We start from the raw sequence: 19,493 nt of genomic DNA, 5'->3' as shown, positions 1-19,493 counted from the left end.
AACATAGAGTAATAAGAAGTCCATGCAGACAAGAACTGTAAAGTCCTTCTAAAAGCTAAGAGAGATAATAAATAGAGAAAATACAGTAATCACATGGTCAGAAAAAGTCATATTAATGCCTCTGGTCATTTAGCCTTTATTTTTTAGCAAAATTTTGATGGAAGGTTGTTAGCTGAAGAAACACAGGAAAGATATTGTCAAGGAATAATGTAAGGGATAAAGCAGGAGGAGAAGGTAGGGGATTGTGAAAAGCAACAGGGTTCACAGGGAGAGAAAACTTGTTCAGAGGATTTTCATTCAAACAGCCACTGGGAGAGAATACTCAAGTGACAGCAGCTTTATCAGAGTCCAAGCCTATTAGAGAAACTCCTGGAGCTGCTTCTCAGCCCTCTCCTGCTGGCCACAGAAGCCCTTAGCCCTAGAAATTGAGGATGATACCTCTCCAGATCAGATGTCCTGTCCACATAACATGCTGAGAGCAGCGATTGTTCTTTCTGTTGCTTTTTGTGTACACAAATGTGAGGGGGGGATACTTTTGTACCAAGGACAAGATGGGAAATAAATAAAGGTAGAAGCCCTATCTTTCCTTACTCTGTATGTCACATGCCAGTCTGATCCTGCTTCTTCAACTCCATTTCCATGATGAGAATTTCCATTTCTCTGTCAGTCCATCTTTTAGCAAATAGATTGCCACATTCCTTCAATCCAAAACTAAATGACTGAAAATTTATTTGAATGCATAAATATTTACATTCTCAGTTGTATATGAACATGCAGTATATGTAAGGATCATAAAAACTCTTCCACTAAACATAATGCCTCAAAACTTCAAAGAAGCGAGGTGGGGATGATTAAGTACTTATATAGTAAGAGGATTAAGTAGATGGAGGAAAGCAAAAAGAAAAAGAGGTTGTGGAGTCTCCTTCTCTGGAGATATTCAAAACCCGCCTGGATGCAATCCCGTGCAATGTGCTCTAGGTGACCCTGCTTGAGCAGGGGGGTTGGACCAGATGATCTCCAGAGGTCCCTTCCAACCTGAGCGATTCTGTGATTCTGTGATTCTGTGAAAAGCTGAGGAAGCATGTCAAGGTATGGAAGTGGAGCAAATCCTTATAGCTTGCAAATAGTTTGGCACATTTACAGCAGAACTTGAGTTTCATGAGAGTGTTAGGTTTTTTATAAGTTATTTAGAATATCTCCCATGTCACAGAATCACAGAATCACATGTCTGTTTTTTGGGTTTTTTTTAATCTGTTTTTAAGTTGATTTTGATACTTGTGCTACAACAGGAACTTTTTAAAGTTGCTATTTAAGTTCCTAATGGCTGAGGCTGCTTAGTTGTTCTATGGGTATTTCTCATTTGAAAAATATCTTTCAAACAGGTGAAATTTTTCAGCCAACCATTGTGTTAAGAACAAAATGTGAAATCTGAAAATTAAATTAGACATTAAGAAAATATTTCAAAGAGCAAGGTCAACTAGAGAGGGACATAATTTGCCAGGGGAAATTGGTGAAGCAGAGTCACTGAAGATACTCAAGGCTATTCTAGTAATATATAGGACTAATTACATAGCACTCAGTGCTTGTAAGTCCTGTATAGACATGAACTAATTAATCTGCCAGTAGCTCTGGGAGATAGGTGAGAAAGTATTTCAAGTTTTACTGTCACCTGCCACAGTTTCTTCTGTTAAATGGGGGAGGAAAAGCATACTGGGAGATCTCTTTTGTTTGTGAGCGTGCATGTATAAGCATGTGTGTGTATGTGCAGACTGAAGCTTCTGTACACATGTAAAACTATGAAAAATAAAATAAAAATAAATGTCCAGTTTGGAAGAATATCATACATAGATTTGGATTACTGAAAGATGCTACTCTTCCTTTGTTCATGTTCCACTAATATTCATTAGTTAAAATTAATTTTAAATATTTATTTTCATTGTTACTTTTTTTCTTCCACTTCACCATACACAGAGCAATGGAGACTCTAGAAGCTAGGACTGAATTTTGTATCTTGTACTGATTTGCCTATCACTTTTTTCCTTAATTTCCCTTCTTGTACTTACTAAGACTCCATTTTGCTATAGATTGTACAAACAACTTATTGTCTAAATATTAGGGAGAAGACAACAGAGGAATATACACAGAAACAACGTATTGTTAATCTCTTTGGCTGTGGAATAAGAATATTCTAAATTCTCAAAAATTAAACAAAATAAAATTATTTACATAATCAGTGGCTACTGAAAAGAGTGGCTTCTGTCCTAGACAAGCACTAGATAAGGTAAGTGTTCAACAGCAGTGTTTGACTGGCATTTATATTCTTTGAAATATCAGAGAGCAGGGAACCTCAGAGAGCTCAAAAGTGATGTACTTGTCATAGAGACAAAGACAGTGATGATTTGGTCCAGGAAAGATGATAAAAAGTAGAACTTAGCACTGAACTTAACTGGAAAGTTTTCTGCTGTTTTTATTCTTTGTAATATGTGAAAGGAAACTTTTTTTGATTAAATCTATTATAAAAAAAGACATGCTTCTATCTTCCCTTAACAGAAAGATTTGTGACCCTTGTCTAACCACTTGAGTTAGTGATAAAAACATATACATTCACATATGGATAAAGAGTGGAGTATATAACTATTGGCATACAACCTACTCTCTTCAGACACAGCTTAGGCAGAAGTTTTCTAGAGGATTTCTTATATAGAAATTTAAAGGGGCTGTAATAATGTGGGAATTATTAGAGAGAAATTATGTACTTAGACATGTATATGACAGCACTCAAATCACCAGTAGACATTTAACATTCTGCAACTTAAGAACAATTTGCACAGTTTTTCTTAGCTGGTGTAAGAAGCATGATGATTGTTATGCCAAACTTCTTTTGTAAATCTAAAAGACAGGCTAAATATTAAGCTTACAGTGGAGTCTGATTATGGTTTTAACTACGTGAAAACTCACCTGTCCCTACTAGTCTCTGAAGCAGTGAAGCAGGGAATATTTCCAGTTCTAATTTTGTTCTTAGAAACCTGGAGAGATTGCATGGTAATATCCCAACTCTTCCTACTGAAACCTATCATGATAGGCTGGAACCTGACATTTTTTAGTATCTTAAATTTAATCAGGTAGTTTATAGAAAAAAATATATTTCATTACTCATTAGAGACAGTTCTGAAACTTCTGAAATTTAGTTTTTGACCAGAAAATTTTATTACTGTACAATTAGCTAGAAACCAGATTAGTATAAATCTGAGGAAGYCTCAGAGTGGAGGAAATGAGGATTCATAACAACATTTTCATTTTTTATTTAACAAATCTAAAAAATGATAAAAGGAAAAAAAAAAGTTTTACTCAGTGCATAATAAACCCATTGAACTTACTGACCTAAGGTATAAGCAAGGCCAAGAGTTAAGTAGGAGTCAAGTTACATTAGTTTGGATTAAAAAGTGAGGGCCATAAATCTTCATGCTTTCATATATAACCTAGGCACTATCTAATAAGGATTCAGAAGAAATTTTCCCTGTAGGCAGATTTTTCAGTAGAGATTTCAGTATCTTCTTCTGATGTAGTCAATCCTGACTATTGAAGATGAACTGAATAGACACAGCTCTGACTTATTATAGTAATGTCTTTATATTTACAGGTTCTTAAAGACCATTTCAGCCTTGGCAGTGCAGTCAGACTGAGAACTAGAGACATTTCAATATTGGTACTGATGTGAAAAAGACCACACCTTAGCATTTCAAAATATAAAAAAGAAACCAGGTTTAATATTCGCATTAAAAGTAGGCTGAAATTTGAGATATCTGAGCACACTGGCTGTATTACTTCCATATTTTTTATTACATTCTTGATGGATTGCTGTCTGAATGATCTAGATATAACATGCACAGAGGTATTTGGTATCTTTTGGTCTACTGTAGCCTGCAAAATATCTTGCCCTAGAAAAGCTTAGGATAAAGCTTTAACATACAGCGGCAGATCATAGTTCTGTCAAAGTAGATCTGTAACACATGTGAAAATCTGTGCTGTTGAAGGTACTTTATTGAAAATGTTTTCATTTTCATAGTGCTAAAATTTGGTCAGCTAAATGTTACCTCATTTGTTTGGAACGTAATAGTTAATAGTTTTCTGGAAGAATATACAGGTTCAAATATATATTATACCATCTGTCCATATGCTTTGCTTTTATCTGCACTATTTTAAAAGTAAGAAAATCCTACTTGCAAAGATATATCAACCAAACAATATTCTTCCACAATATAGCTTGGAAAAAAATACAAATAGCTTTCTTTTTTTGCCTGAATAATGAATGTGTGTATAGTTATCCACAGGTAGGTGAYAAGTACTCCAGCAGTGCTTTTAGAACAGTTAACATAGGCTTTGCAGAGGCTTAGGTGAAGATTCAAAGAGTAATAAAATAAAAAGCTGCATGAATTCAGAATTCTCTAGAGATTGAGAATAACCTGCTATTGTGAAATCCTATGTTTACAAATGATTTGCTAGAGGAAAAAAAATGCCCTAATCCACTATCTGTGGGAAAGGATGAAACAAGTAAAAGGTTATCTCTCTAGAGATGCTAACAGGCATGCTAACATGACTTTTGGAGAGCATTCTGGGCTCAAATGTGAAATTTCGACAATGTGAGATTTTCAGGGAGATTCAATCTTTTTTTTTTTTTTTTCCCAGTACCTGCAGGCTTATGCTAATCCAGTCAGTAAATCCAGTAATTTATTGAGCACACAAGGATGGCAGTCCTTTGGGTCGTCTTTGTTCGCTTTTCTTTCGTAAACTACATTTAATGGAGAGTGATCTCCTGTGACAGCAACTGTATCTCACTGTAGGGAGTGTGCCATGAAAATCCTCCAGCTTCTTCTGCACAGAGAGGGGCCAAGGGTGCTTCTCTAATTACAGACTTCTTTCTGCTTATGCTGCAGCAAATCCAGTCAAAGAAAGCAGCGCACCCATATTGTAAAGCTCTGGAGCAAGGATATCCTGGTTTAGAAGAAATATCACCAACAGCCAGGAAACAGAGGAGGAGGGGGAGGAGGATGAGGAGGAGAAGGCTAGTTTGAGAGACATTGTTTGAAGCTTGAGTTTAGTAATCAAAAGGTACCTGTGCTGCTTTATCAGAGAAAGCTCAGCATTTATACTCATTATCTCACTCACTACTGGAGCAGCAACTAAGAAAACTGCAGGTACTCCCCTGCAAACGAACTGTACTGCATGGACAAATTTCCCAGTTTCATAAATGATGAGCTGAAAGCTTTATCTAGGTTATTTTTTAAGGATTCTGCATGTACAAGGGAAAATAACAAAAACAGAACTATTTCTAGATGTTAAGTTTCTTTGGAAAATAATGTCTCTTTTAAATGTGTGGAGATAATCTGATTTCATACATACAGGAAGAAACACTCAATAATATGTTAAAACTAATGTCATTGTTCCCAAACATTGAGGCTTGAATGCCACAAAATGCCTATGCACTCAGTGCCTGAAGAATGAAACACTAAGGTTTAGGATACTTGGTTGCAACTTAAGGTCTTGAGTTTTCATGAATATCTGCTTGAGAAACACAGTTTTTCCAAAAATGACATTTATTTGCCTAGGCAGACATGGAACACACAGTAAGGGTGACCACTCATGGAAACTGTAGAATGAACAGTTCAACCAAGAAAAGTGAAGTCTTACAAAAGATTTTGGAGGATAATTAAGAGAATTTTGGTTTCTTCAGCAAAATGGAATCGTGCAGAAAGGGACCTAAGATGAATCAGGTTTGGAGACTCATTTTTACCTTTACTGCCTGAGGAAGCTATTGGCACATTTCCTACATGAGATACAACCAAGGCAGAAAAACAATTAACAAAGTAGATTTCCTAACTAGGCTTGCTGTATCACATCTCCCAAACCCTCAGGATTATTTTCTATTCACAGATCAGTTTATGTCCAGGTGCACATTTATTCATAAAACCCTTGGATGAGACTACAGTAAGACTGTTATGTAGCCACAGTAGAACATAAATGAATAGCCCTTGCTTTGTGAGAAGAATCGGATTTTACAGTGTTACATGTGTGAGACCCAAAAAACCAAAACAACATTGTAATGGAGGGAAGAATTTGTACACTCAGAATAAACTTTCTTCTAAAGTCTTTCTTGTACGGAAGGTTCTATCACACATATATCTGCTTAGCTTTCATCACACAGAATATGTAGAAGTAATCTGGTGATGATGGATGAGTCACTTAAGTTCTGTTCTCAAAAATGAATGGTTCCATTCTCCTGCCTGGAAGAAGATGAAAGAAGGTATTTCCACCAATATTGTTGTTTTTTTGTCTGCAATGAGGGTATATCCAGGAGGATCCAAAGGTCATACATCAATTTGGTGATAAGCAAGCAAAGAAAGCTGGTGCTCTGTTTGCCTACTTAAGGTATTCCCTTAAGGAAACCATATGTACATATGTATCGATATGTGCTAGAACAGGGACTTTTGTGTTGCAATATATTCAGGATCATAAAGTAATGATGTAAAAGACAAAGACAGACAAGGTGTTTAAGAGCATGCTGATATCACAGCTGCCATTTTCTAACATTTGGTAGAACACAGAACTTTTTTTTCTTGGAAGAGGTGACAAACATTCAGTTTGCCTTTGAGCTGAAAATCCAAAGACCTTTGGTAAGATCTGCACGCATTTGCTTGGGTTTAGTCCCTAAATTGTTCAATGCTTATAAGCTTCAACACTCTATTTTATAGATATATGTTTCTTTCAAATCCAAAGTCATGTACTGTCATAGTGCATTATGTTTATTAAGTAATTATTGCATCATAATTAATGCATCATAAAAATTTTGTCATTATTTTAAAAGAAGAAACTTTTGACTGGAATAATGAAAAATGGGACTTTTTCTGAGGGAAGTTTCTAAGACAATAAGATATCATACAGAATAAGAATAAACACCCCAACTATACAGTGACTTTAATTTTCTTTTCCTATAAGCTTGACTTCTTTCCCACTAGGATTTGATTTAAAGCTGTCTGATTTTTATCTATAGGTTTATTCATACAGTCAGTGGGATATCAAGAAGTTCTTCCTACCTTCTTCCTCTGAGAACGATACACCTTGCTGGATGTTATCTGCATCCTGGGGCTTTTTAGCCCTTAGAATGTCATGACTTCTTCTAAAAGATTTTATATAACTTGAACAGGACTGAAGGTGGAAAATGTGCTTCTCTTTTCTGTGGTAAGTATACCAGCATAGCACCAGTCACTTAGGTCACTAAAAATATTGATTACAAAGCTGCCGTAAAAGCATGAATCAATTTTTGTCTGTAGTTCTAAATCCAATCCACTGAGTTGATTCAATGTGCAACAAGACAAGAGCCATTAAACGTCTTGTTTAAGCTTATTTGAATTGAGTACTATTGCCAATGATCTCTTTGGCATATTGCCAATAAATATTTTGAATCTGTCCCCATAGGAAGATCTCAAATATACATTCCTCCTTATGATTCTACCTTTAGTTTTTTCTTTTCCATTACAGATTTAGAGGCTTACAAAGCAGCCTGAAAATTACCAACACTAAAGTATTACAGTGATGCAGCAAGCAACTAGGCTCTGTAAATGTATACTGACAGACTGAACCCCCAGAAACGAGTGTCATACATTCTACTAGAAGGGATCTAATTTTCCAATCTCAAAAAAAAAAGGAAAAAAAAAAGAGAGAGAACTTGTTCCTTTTCTTAACAGTGCGGTATGGACCCAATCACTTTAAAAGTAATGGAATACAATTCCTCACAGCATTAATTTCAGAGATTTAATACAATCCCATTTGGTAATGAATTAAAGAATCTGGTACAGCTAGTTTCTCTCCTGCTCCTTTTGTAGAGCATTTTGTAGAGATGAATCATATTGTTGGCACACTGGTAGGACACTTGCTTTTACATCTCACTTTTGCAGATCACTGATCTGCTGTTTTGGCAGATTTAAGAAAGCAATATGAAGTCAGTCTCCCCTGGTATTTTAAATTACTTAAAGTTTCCCATTACTCTGTCCTCTTTAATGCTATTTTTCTTTAGCTGTTGGATTTTTTTTAACATTATGTAGTGATTCTGCATGATATTCCATATTCTGCTTCTGGCTAACCTTTGAAGGCAAGCTGTCTTACAGTGACAGCCTTTCTCCTGCCTCCGAGTTCTCCTTGAGTTTATCGACTTTGGCTGGAAATGTTCAGAGTTGCACTTTTACTGCCATCTAGTGCCGGAATTAGAAAAAATCTCTGCAGAAGCCCTTCATCTCGTGGCTAAGAAGCTGGTTGACAGTACTGGTTAACGGTGCCAATAAGTGAGACTAATGTAGTTTCTGGTTGAAATAAAATGTAATATAGTATGATTAATACAGGAAATTCTGAGGAAAATCGAGATTAGATGCCAAGGAAATGAGACCATAGCATATGTTCTATTGTGCAAAAAGAGATACAGGACATTCCAAGTTAATGTACACTTAAACAGGCTTTATATACCATGCACATACATGAGTATCACAGTTACTTTGATCCCTACTATTAAACTGACAATAAAATGTGAATGTACTGCATTCTTCTACACTTTGTTAGAGATATAACTGGACTTTTAAAAACAAAACAAGAACAAACAGATAAGCAAAAAATAACTTTACATGGACAAAATGAGGTTGGTAGTTAAGAAAAGCAAGAGAATCTCAGAGGTACACACAACATACTATACCAGAGAATAACGGAGAAAAGAATCATAATGAAATGTCAGTTCAAAAATTAAAACTGTCTGAGCAGCTATCTTTACTGTAAATTCTAGGTCCTAATTTGACTGAAACAACAATCCTACACTGATGAACAGAGTGGGAAAACTGGAGTTATGTGATTTGCTCCTTACCAGCCCAAAATATCAGGAATATTGACAAAAAATTGGCAATCAGGATAAGAAATCTCTTTTTAATGACAACAAAATTCATATAATAGTCTGTTGTATGTGGCTTTCCTCTGTTATTTTGGTTTCAAGCCTTCTTCTTCTTCTCTTACGGCTTTATTTATTTATTTATTTAATAGCATTCTAAGAGTTGACCACTGTGTAACTAGACTTTCCAAAACTCTACAGGGGTTATATTAATTTCATAGACTTTTGTGCTACAAAAATACAGTATCCTCTCAAATTTCTATCAGTACTGATGATAGAATCATAATTTCATCTCACTGATGTGTCAAGTTTATAGTAAGCATACTGTAGGCAATTGTTGACAGCAGGTATGTTATTTGCAGTAGCAATGTATCTGTTCTGCTTCAGCTATAAAATTTGCTTTGAAATTGCACACAGTCAGTTTATGGAAATTGTGGAGGCTATCCACCTAGCTATCTATAAAAAGCTTGAAAACTTGTAATGGTTAATTTTGAGGAATACTGAATAAAACGCTTCTGACTATACCAAGAATACCATTCCTGGCATGAATAGATAAGGTAAAAAAATTAAAGTACATGGACTTACTTTGTATATTCTATTCCTATACTGTATCTATTTTATTCTGCACTTTCAAAAGTAGCTAAAAATATAGAAAAGTAGCTGGAAACCAAAAATGCTAAGGCAAACTTTCTATTTTCTGCTGCACAGTAGTTTTGCTGAAAAGTTGTTTTATTTTTTTCTCTACAATATATTGGCTTTTATTATCTTATATTACTAAAAAGAAATTTAGAATAACTCATGTTTGATGAATCACTTTTTAACTGAAATTTGATCTCTTAGTTTAGAAAAAAGCAGAATAAAATACAACAAAAAGTAGAGAGAAATATAGCTAGCCAAAAGCAAATGGATTTACATTTGTAGCGCTTTTTACAGTGTTAGTTAAGAACAGCTTGGCCCTGCAGTACATTTTGTTTTCAAGCTTATATGTGTAATAAAACACTCACCAAGTAATTGATTAAATATGTCTATTAACATGCATACATTAACATCAAATTTTCCTAACAGTTTGGTTCTGGAATTAGCTTGCAGAGCATGTTGAAAATAATTAATTCATATGAATACAAAACATGCAAAAATTTAGAAGATAATGTTTGCAACTCGTTCGCATGGATGTCTTTTTCTATACTTAAATTTCTACAACAGAACAGTGATAAGTTTAGACAAGTTTAAAGCCCCAAATTAACACACAGCTCTCCCTCACCCCCATCAATAACTGCATTTTCTCTGAAATTTTCACTGAGAGTAACTACTCCATGACGCAATAGAAACAGCTTATCATTTTTGACGAATTCTGGTAATTGCTGTTTGTTTCTCTTTGTTGTAATTGGAACTTTTTCTCCTGTCCCAACGGGATTCAGGAGGAAGGGGAAAGGGGAGGAAAGTCTTGAAAAACGTGAAAGGGAAATTGATGCCTTTCAAGAATGGCTCGTCCTTTGCTGGAAACTCCATGACAAGATCACATGCTTAGGGCTAAGGGAGGGGACATGGTTCAATGAAACCTGTACATGTTTTACAACACATGTTTTATAAGAGAAAAATAAGTGGAAACCGCCATTGTTCTGTCTTCCCCGGGCTGCTGTCTTTTCTCTACGCAGCAGCAAAGGTAGCAGGAAAAGAGAAGATCATGCACTCAAAGGAAATTAGGTGTAGAGGAGAAGAGACTTTCAGAGGAGAAAGTTTGCTTTCCAGTTAGTGTCTTAGCTTAAAGGCTACACTCTTTTCTACTCTCCTTGTTCCCCCACTCATTTCATCAAAATGGTCAACTGTTGCAAAATGTGACATTCCTTGACCCCCTGCCTTCTTCCTCTGGTGAATGTTATAATAAGAGAGAAGGTGTCTCAGTATTGCTTTTATTTTGGGTATTCAAAACACACCTACTGCTCAAGGATTTCAGCTTTCATGACACAAACAGTTTAAGTCAAATTGTCAACACATGCACTGGTTTGTCAGCTTCAGTAAATATTGATTCTGGAATTGCACGGCGCAGGCATATTAAAAACAAATTTATGTGTTCATGCAATGTCCCTCTTCACCCCTTAGTCAAATAGGATTAAGCCTAATCTCACTATGAGATTCCTTATGGTGAGAATTGACAGACTTGATCTAGCTTCCTATAAAGTAGCGTAAATATTAGCTGCTCTGAAGAAAGACAAAGGTGTCTTAACATAGCCACTTTTGCTACTTCTTGCAGAAATGTGTTGTGGCTCACAGCAAACAGTATCTCTGTATCTGTGTTTTGTTTTTAACTTAGACTTCATGAATGACTTTGGTTTAACACAGTTTTCAATTAAATACTTCACTAATTCTGTTTTCTTGACACATTATTAATTCTTAAGTTAGAAAACAATATTTTTCTTCTAAAACAGAAATAAACACCTTTTTTCTGATTTGAGTTCTACACATTGATTTAGTTAGAAGTTAACATAGCTATGTCTGTTATTGTAATTCAAATATTACAAACTGTGCAAAACTTAAATGATGAACAACTAAGGGTTGCTTTGCAGGAGATTTCTCTGGAAACAGCTGATATTGGTAAAGACTAAATTGAAGAAGATGGGGAATATATTTTCTGGTCTATACTTTCAATTTCTTTTTATGGTATCATCGAAGTACTATAAAAATGATGCCATCCTCCATGCATTTTTATTGACCTCATCAGTGTTATGAAACAACAAATAATAACTAATGTATTGCTATTTAAAACATTTCATTGCAGAAACCACTGTAGTGGGATTTAATTTTATTCAATTAGAAAAGATAATTGAAATAGCAATAACCAAAACAGAGAATACAAACTTCAAAAACTAAGTGAATTTATCTGATGACTGATAAAAAAGAGAGGTTAGAGCATTCTTGGCATTTATATGTGATATTTCATTGTTTTTTTTAGTGCTCTTCTTGCATTAAATTAAAAAATGCTCTGGACCTAACTTTCTGTATACACTCATGCTTCTCATATCCTGCTATAATCTGGTATTGTCCTCTACTGGTTCTTTCAGGTCATAATGAAACATACGCTCACCAAGCTGAAATCAATAAACTTAAAATGGACAAATCTGCCTTTAAGCAAATGCCAGTTTTTGCTTCTAGTTAAGGCTAAAATATGAGCAAATATGATCTTCCAGAGTAGAGACTGAAATTGCTGTTTTGTTTCTGATGTAATTCAGTATACATATTATGAGCTCTAGAAACATGGATTTACATTATAACTAGAGAATAATTACTGAACATTTTGATCTCAACAGTATCAAGGCAAAAACTCTTCCCAGGTGAATGGAAAATGTGGTTCTCTGTCAGTTGTTTAATAATTTTTATCCCTAAAATTTAAAGTTTGTCAAATTTCCATTTTATGTTGTGAGCTGGTTTTGAGGGAGTTATTTTATCTGTTTCCAGCAGGAGGAGAAGGGAAGATTCAGAGGCAGAAAAATAGCAAATTCTCCTAGTAATAGCTTGTTACGGTATTGCAATAGTTTTGCAAACCTTACTAAGTAGGAAGGGCTTTGTGAAAATATCAAAGAGCTTCACAATACATCCTCTAACACATTAATTCTCTTGTACGTGAATTGTAGTATTTTAATGGTGCTTGTCTGTAATGAAATGAGTATTTGATTTTCAACATTTTCACAGCCAGTTGCAATATAATTTTAGAGTGTGTGGCTCATATAGAGCATGACATAACTTTCACAGAATACTTGGCTTGGTAAACAGACAAATTTTAAAGAAGCTGAGGATACAAAGTTGAAGGAAGTTAGAAATAAGCATATGTCCTAAAGGAATGTGTTGTAAGAGGCTCAAAACCTACAAAAAATTTCTAGTGAGTTTCCATATTATATTTGTGTAACATTGTTGTTCTTGCTTCTTGGCCTACAAATCATATTGCTAGTTTTTTCTCAAATTTTAAGCCTCTTTTTGTTCCAAACATACACGTCTCCAGCAGTTACAGCATTTCGGTTGCCCTTCCGTGATTCAACAGTGTCATCTAGGACAAGGCAGATCCTAAACCTTCAGTGATTTCTGCACTTGTCAGCCAGCAGCAAATTCTTGTAAGAATACCATCATAAGAGCAGATACCAAAACCTTTGCTGTTTCTCCTCATAATTGCATTTTGTCTCCAAATCATAACTGTACGCTCACCATCTGGAATAGTTCAACTAGTACTGACAGAGTCATTGGCTTCTTCTCTCTCATTCAAAAGGCAAGTTCAGCTAAAAGCATTTGTATCTCCATTAGAATTTTATGCTTATTTGTGATATCACTAAAGGCTTCTTTGGCTGGATGGATCCAGGCTTTAAAATTTGGGTCAAATTAGAAATCCCAAGATTGACAATCAACCAGCACTATAATTCCTCCTATTGGTCCACCTTATTTGCTTAAGGTCATTTCATGCTTAAGTGAATAATTTTGCTGTCTTGACTATTCTGTGGGGACATTTCCAACTCCAGGAGCTACCAGGTATAAATTTACACCAGCTGGGGAGAGTTAGATTAAAAAAAAAAAAAAAGTTTTCAAATATGTTTTGCAATTCGTAATTTTTGAAATAAAAGGGATTTCAGAATAGGCTATATCCAGTAAGATGGTGCTCATATACAGATAATTTCCAAAAGAATGCACCGACCGAACTCTCCTACTGCTCAAACATATACCACAATTACCACGTTTTTTCACAGGTCTGACACTTATTTGGATTTAAAGTAGACAGGGATAAATCCAAGATAGAAACATTAAAATTAACTACCAACCTATAAGCAGCACATCTTTTCTCCCAGGAAAAAAAAAAAAGGCAAAATAACATGTTAATGAAATGTGTTTATTTCTCTTGTTGCCCTACATTAAAAGTAGTTAAAAAAAAAAAAGTACATCACGAACAAAGGAAGACAAATTGAACTTCCCCTCCAATGCCAAGGATTCTTCTCCCCACTGATGGGAGATATCATTGTTCCTGGCTGTAAACATCAGTAGCTCCTTAAATGGTATGTCTAGGTATGGTATGTCTATAATGGCATTCACCGTCCTGGGCAGCCTGCTCCAGGTGATCCTGCTTGAGCGCGGGAATTGGACTAGATGGTCTCCAAAAGTCCCTTCCAACCTCAGCCTTTTTGTGAAGTAACATTAAGGTACCACAATGTTCTTATGGCACGTCCTTCATGGAAAGGGATCCTGTGGAATTCAGAAGAAAACCTTAACATAGCATTTTTGTCATCTTGTTGACCACACAGAGAACAAAATTCCTAGCACAGAATATTTCTAGGATCTTCTGAAAAGCTGACACCAAAACTTACAGTTCTTGGCATGATTTTAAAATAATATCTTTAAGAGTCTCTTGACTTCCTTCCTGTTATGTGTGGTCCATCAAACTTTCCCAATAAAGACACAGTGACTGTACAAGAGAACTGAATATTGCATTTCTTCGTTTCCAGAAAATGACAAACTCTTCAGAGGTACAAAGCACTGAAAGTTCAGTCAATGTGAAGGGTGAAGTCCTATTGAAGTTGATGGATTTGTGCCATTTTATGTCAGTTGTGGATTTAACTTCTGACTTCGGCATCTTCTTTTAGCTGGAGTACCAGCACTGCCTTGAGACAGTTTAGCTCAGCAATGTCTCACAAGAGACTCCTGTGAGACCTAAAATCTAAATATTGTTAAATAGATACATGCATATTTAATTTAAGGTGCATTGGCAAATCGTTCTTATCATTTCCAACTGTTCCATAAACACACAAATCACTCCTCGAATCTTTGCCTTATCCTCCTTCTATTTAAAATCCATTTGTGTTCCATTTCTAAAAATGTTTTGTTGTTGTACAATGTTTTTCAAATAATTGTTTTGTAGTAAACCACATACAATGTTGACAAGCCATGAGTGATTATTTTGGGTTTAACTGAGATTGGTAAATAATTTATGTCAAAAAAACTATTTCACTTTGTTGACAACAGAGTTAATTGTCAACAAAGAGGGAAATGTGCAAACAGGGACAACATATTGAAAAAACAGACTGCAAACACACAGTGAAAGATAGACTTAGATAACAGGAAATAAAACATGTCTGCTGAATAAATTGCTTGTAAACAAACATGATTAAAAAAAAAAAACTTGTTTATAGTCCCAGACACATTATATATGACAAAATAAGCATCAGTATTAAAATGGCATTAAGGTGACCAAAAAATCTTTGGGAGAATAAGAATGAGTCCAATTAGAGTATCTGACTAAATAGGCTGTGATGGTTAATAAGATGCTGCACTGAGCTGATTTAACCTAAGGAAAAATACAACAGAAACAAAAAAATCAGAATGTAAAGAAAAGTTGGAAGCTTAATAGGATCCCAGGGCTGTATTTTACTGATATGCACATTCTTATGGCTCTGCTTTGTTACTGTTAAGTTTTGTACCTCTAACATAGTTTGTCAGATAAATATTCCTCCTGTGAGAGCCATAAACACCAGTCTTTCTGAGTGATGGCACCTATGAAAAGTAGTTGAAATGAAGCAGTCACATCAGTTAATATGGGATGGGTAGTTGTTTCATCCATGGCTTATTGCAATCCAGAAGATAATTCTTTAGGGCGATTCCCCCTGCTTATTCAGACATGCACCGTTCTCAACCATCACTCATATAGGATTCAATAACAGCATAATAGAAACAAAAGCCCTTGTCAAGGTGGCATGGGATTCTTGTCTAATATCCAGCTAATAGGAATGAACAAGGTCACAACAGAAGCTAATTTGGCATGCCAATTTTTAAAGTGCCAGTGTACTCTCAGGCTTTAAAAGTAAGACAGTTTTTTGTGTTTTTTGTTTTTTGGTTTTTTTTGGGGTGCCCAAGTATTGGTATATACCCACACGAAACCCCTTAAATAATGTGTGTTCTTTAATGCTCTTATTAAAAAGGCATGCTGCCATTTTAGCTTTAGGCTAGGAAGGCTAGGAAACTGCATTCTGTTCTGGTTTGTCAGTCCAAGGACAGGGTGCTCCTGTCAGCAGTTCTTGCCGAGGAAATGAATGATGTATCTGCACTATATACAGTAACTGTTTCCAAATGAGACACTGTCACCTGAATACCTGACAATTGCTTTAGCTGTTGTCATCTGCTTTCTGTTACATTCAGATCTTTCGCACCTTATGCAAAAGCAAAGTGGTTGCCATGGTAACTTTGTATCCATAAACTTAATAAGAAGGAGCAAAACATACACAACTTTTCCTTTATATTCTCCTTTTTTTTTTCTTTTTATGACTAGATAGAGAAAATGTTGTTCATTAATACAATATAATTAGAAAATATTTGGAACTGAATTCTTTTTTTCCTTTGCCATGGAAATCTTTTCTTTTTCATTCTTCTCTCCTACCAGATATATATTGTATATACATATAAATGATCTACTATTTTAAGAAAGAGGATGAGGAAAGGAAYCTATGAAAAATTCTTGAAACAGGATACCAGTAGGTCAAGAGTTATATTCAGCAAAAGGATTAGACATTTAAAAATAGGGTTTTCAAAGGATCTAAAGGCATTAGACACCCATATCTGATTGAATTCAACTCCCTTAGGCTCTTTTGAAAATTTCAGTTAAAATGGTTAACCGAAATGCACATAGACAGATATTTTTTTCTTACAGAAAACTAAAAATAGGAATAAATCATCAGCCTTTAGGGTACAACTGATAGCTGATAAGGTTAGAACAACACATTTTCCTTTTCTGAACGTATCATAGGTACTCTTGGTTCTCCATACCTATGATAGATATACAAAAGGGATTTGTTTAATTAAGAAATAGTAAGAAATATCTTAGTAACTTTACACTTATTATATTACACTAATTTTCAGTAAGAATTGGGCAAAATTTTAAAAAGTATCTCCAGAGGTTATGTTTCTATCTCCCTTTGAGTGCATATGGCAGTTAGACACTGCACTTTTGTTTGGCTTAAAGTGTCTATATCAATAAGTGAAATTTTGGAAAATATTGGAAGGGCTTTCTAATGAGATGAATATGAGTGTTACTAATCATTCACCCCAGAGTTATCCTCACTTATTCTAATAATGGCTTATGTTTTCTTTCTTTTGTGAGAATGTCCTTTTGCAGTGGTTTTGGAAACAGCATTTTATCAGGAAAGTCCATTTTTTGCTGTTGTTGTTTAACACATGCTTTTCACAAATATATATCAACTAGTTTGGATTTTCACAAATTTTTAACTTAAGAATTCTAATTTTCATGGCATAACCCATTTGTACTTGTATAAATAAATTGGTCTTGTGTATTCTACGCTGTCCACCCTAATAAGTATGGGTTGCGTAATTGCATAGGACTGCATACTCATATTCAGCATATGATGTTTATTAACCCTTGCTTAATTTCTGTACATTCCTGCTCAAAGCAGCTCAGTGGATTTTCTTGTATGTATATTTATTTTGTTAATAACATTTTGAATTCCTATTAATAAAACAATAAATATCACATAGTAATTCTAGTGATGAATTTCTTGGTGATACATCTGAAAGCTATGAAATTTATGTAAGCTTTTGGAGGATTTTTATATTCATCTGTGCAGGCCAGTAATACTGGACAGACACTAGTGGCTGTAGAATACATATATTGCATTTGATGTTCTAAAGGATAAGAAGGTGTTCAGCTATCAGTGGTGGAGCTCCCTGCTGCATTTCACATACAATTGATCATCACTTGGAGAGCTTTCAAAGATGCAGGAATTAAGCTTCTAAGCCTGCACAGAGGGTTTTATAGGCCTCCTTTCTATTTTCATGCTTTATGTTGTGGGGGGAAAAAAGAGAAAGAAATAGAAGGATCATAGTCTGTATATCTATCCCTTTAAGAATAGCAAGAAAAATAGAATACATATTATGAAATTATAAGCTACAGAATTCATATAAGATATGGTTCTGGTTCAAACTGAATTTTATCTACAGCTATGTTCAAACAATAGTAAAACTAGGATAAGCCTTTGAATACCGTCAGTGCAAATTAGACTGGCAGAAGCTCGACAGTAAATTAAAGAAGAGCTGCATGAATAGATTTTGATCATGGTATGAAATAGATATTATTTTATTTATGAAATGTATTAATTAATTCATTAAGAACTCACTTGTGAGCCTGACTGCAAGGCCAGATGAAGCAGTAAGGCTAGACAAAACCCTTTTCCCTGACTGAGTTATCTGCATCACTAGACTGCTCAAGGACAAAAATAAGTAAGTAAGTAGGTAGGTAGATTGATAAAGCAGCTGACAATCTGTAATTTTTCTTTCTCTCTTAGTGTGAAGTGAATAGATAGATAAAGACAAGGGCTTTGCCCTGCTAGTGACCCAAAGGTAGTTTTTATTTAAATGCAGGTAAAACAGAGTTTACTTGTGCCTAACTTCAGCACCATAGAATGCCAATAATAACGTCTCCCTCTTCCACTAGACAGCACCCCTTAATCCCCAGGCATTTTGGTGCAGGTCGTTTCATGCCATCATACAGGGTTATTAAGATTTGTGCCCTAGAGAACAAAAGGTTTCTTTGCCAAGAGCACTGCTTGGTTTGCTCTGTGTTGGAGCCTGGCGTGAACCATGAGGAGGCATGAAACAAATTGAAGGTATGGATATTTTCACTTACACACTTATTTATCATGACACTACTGATTAGTCAGCAGTGCAGAAGTGGAATGGGAGCAAGAGAGGAGTCAAGGGAAAAGCCGAGGCAATTGATTTCCTTTTGGAAGCTGCGACTGAACTTTTGGAAGTAACAGCTGGTATTTTGCTTCTGGGGCAGCATAGACATAACTACTCTGCTTAGGCTAGATTATGTAATATCAGGCATAATAAATAGCACAGGCTCAGTGAGACTGTGTGATAAGTCAGCTCTCAGGTGCAATGCAGGTAGAAGAACTGAGGGCTGTAATGGGTATAACCAAAAAGATTACTTTACATATTGCTATCTAATGCAGAGCATTTGGAGACGGTAAGTGAAATTACTGTTAAATTGTTGCTATCTTATTTAACATGTGAAACTTGTAAAATTCAAGTCTTATAATATTCAGTCTTTGTAGTATGTGGAAAATCTTTCATATGTCTTCCCAGGTGGTTTACACAGCTTAAGCTTATTTTATGTCTGGGGATTTGCAAGGCATTTGCTTTGACCTATCAGGACGCATCAAGGATTACAAACAAAAGTACTGGTGGAAATAACATACTACCTGAAGTGGCTGTTTGCTCCTTTTATTAAATTTATAGTAATTACACAAAACTGGACTAATCAGGATTGGCTATATGAAAAGTCATTCAGTTTTAGAAGGGAAATAGTGAATTTATGAAGGATAGATGTTATTCCTAAATATGTTATATAGTATGTATAAGTAATAATTTGTATATGGTAATACATGTTAAGATCCCATGGCAAAAGGACCTGAGTTACAATGGACATGGCAATTTATAAAAAAAAATTAGCAAGTGATAGCTATCATTACACTGTAGGGTATTTTTTTTTTCTTTAGTTTTCAACAGATCAGATTGCTTTAACATCAGC

Source organism: Apteryx rowi, unplaced genomic scaffold (assembly GCF_003343035.1).
Source record: "Apteryx rowi isolate R43461 unplaced genomic scaffold, aptRow1 scaffold_558, whole genome shotgun sequence".
Classification (NCBI taxonomy): domain Eukaryota; kingdom Metazoa; phylum Chordata; class Aves; order Apterygiformes; family Apterygidae; genus Apteryx; species Apteryx rowi.
This window is presented reverse-complemented; position numbering follows the sequence as displayed.